The sequence below is a fragment of the Littorina saxatilis genome, linkage group LG10 (assembly GCF_037325665.1).
Source record: "Littorina saxatilis isolate snail1 linkage group LG10, US_GU_Lsax_2.0, whole genome shotgun sequence".
In the NCBI taxonomy this organism is placed as follows: domain Eukaryota; kingdom Metazoa; phylum Mollusca; class Gastropoda; order Littorinimorpha; family Littorinidae; genus Littorina; species Littorina saxatilis.
Genome location: NC_090254.1, coordinates 4,860,622 through 4,862,747, shown reverse-complemented (window position 1 = coordinate 4,862,747; position 2,126 = coordinate 4,860,622). Strand labels below are relative to the sequence as shown.

The 2,126-nt window shown below is 41.9% G+C and overlaps 1 non-coding gene across 1 annotated transcript; it reads right to left on the bottom strand.

Annotated features, from left to right (window-relative positions):
* Positions 1 to 1,200: 1,200 nt before the first annotated feature.
* On the bottom strand, positions 1,201 to 1,273 carry Trnai-uau (transfer RNA isoleucine (anticodon UAU)). Its single transcript has one exon. It is a non-coding gene; the product is annotated as a tRNA-Ile (tRNA).
* Positions 1,274 to 2,126: the final 853 nt, after the last annotated feature.

Sequence of the window (2,126 nt, the reverse complement as noted above, 5' to 3'; positions counted from 1 at the left end):
CATTTGACCACGCACCTTTCAAGCATTTTGTGTCAGTCCGGGTGTCTTACCTGGAACAATAGCATCTGGATTCACTGAGACACAGCGATGCTTTAAAACAAGTTGCATTCAATTTGGCTGTGCCAGGTACACATACTCCGATCCTCACACGATTTGACATGGGACAATAGCATTGGATTCACTAAGACTAAGCGATGCTTTTAACTAGTCGCATTTCAGCAGTATAATGTTAATATATAAATTGATGTTCAAACAGGACTGTTAGGATACACGAAAACACCTGGTATGTCAAACAATTTAGTAAATTATATCAATTTACTTATTATTCTGGCAAAAATGTGTGTGGGAAAGTTCAGATACGGGAAACCAATAGAAATTGTGTGCATGTTTAATTCACAGTTAGATTTGGGACACATATAGATCGAGAATAATGGTAACTGTAAAATAACATTTTAATAAAATTGTCCATTATTGGTATTTGTCCATGATAGAGGTGAACAAGTTTAGGCAAAAGAAATACATTTAAGTTTTTTTAAAACATTTTTTTTCCCTTTCAACCCGTTAATTAGACTGTGGGTTTAAAAATGTAAGAATTTGATTGATAAAAGAAAAAAAGACATGAAGAAGGATGCTCCACGCCAATTAAAAAAAGAAAAACAAAAGAAAGGAAAAAAGGCAAATAAGAAGGGTAGTAGCAACCTGCATGGGACAATAGCATTGGATTCACTAAGACTAAGTGATGCTTTAAACTAGTCGCATTCAACTTACCTGTGTCATATACACATACTCCGATATGCACATGATTTTACATGGAACTATAGCATCTGGACTCACTGAAGCACAGCGATGCTATAAACTAGTCGCATTCAAATTGGCTGTGTCGTGTACAATGTCCTGTACAGACCGGTTCTCTAGCATTTGACCACACACCTTTCAAGCATTGTGTGTACCATCCTAATCGTATAAGCGATTATTATGTATGCCATCACGAGAGAAATTCAAGTTTTACGCCCTCACGGCAACGCCATTAGGGGCATGTACCCGACTTCAGATGAGATACACAAGTGTATGCGTGTTTAGGTGGTATCAGCCATCTGCATTTATGGCAGAATGACCGAGGTCTTTTACCTGCCACTGTGGTGACACGGGGGTGGGAGACGGATACCGTCTGTAGGTTTGCACATAAAGTTGACCCGTGTCCGTCCCGGCCCGGATTCGAACCAGCGACCTTTCGATCATAAGTCCAGTGCTCTACCACCTGAGCTACCCGGGCCCCCGTATGCCATCACAAATCTGTTGAGGTTTTGACACGAGATGACGGCATCCCTCCACTCGGACACGTCCACAACATCAACATCCTGGCCTGGACATATCTTGCTGCATTCATTATCCGGGTTGGCAAAGGTTCCACTCACAAAATGTATTCAGCAAAATATTGCCACTATGCCCAGAAAGAAGTTAGACGTTTGACTTCAATCAATCAATCAGTCAATGACGCTTATATCGCGCATATTCCGTGGGTACAGTTCTAGGCGCTCTGCAGTGATGCCGTGTGAGATGAAATTTTATACGGCCAGTAGATTGCAGCCATTTCGGCGCATATTTACCTTTCACGGCCTATTATTCCAAGTCACACGGGTATAGGTAGACAATTATTAACTGTGCCTAAGCAATTTTGCCAGGAAAGACCCTTTTGTCAATTGTGGGATCTTTAACGTGCACACCCAATGTAGTGTACACGGGGGGAGGGTTCGGACACCGAAGAGAGTCTGCACACAAAGTTGACTCTGAAATAAATTTCCGCCGAACCTGGGATCGAACTCACGCTGACAGCGGCCAACTGAATACAAATCCAGCGCGCTACCGACTGAGCTATATCCCCGCGCTACCAACTGAGCTATATCCCCGCCCGTGACTGTGACTTTTAGTATGTGTCCACGTGGAACAATGCTCGTATTACCAGTAAAATACTAGACACATGTGTGATGATGTGTAAGATTGCTAACGCGATAAGGTTAAACAGTACTTTATTCAGATACATGTTTACAAAACCATGACATTTATGGTATGTCAAATGAGCACAAGATAGGCTTATACATGTGCTCTTAGGACAAGAGAGTAAAGTG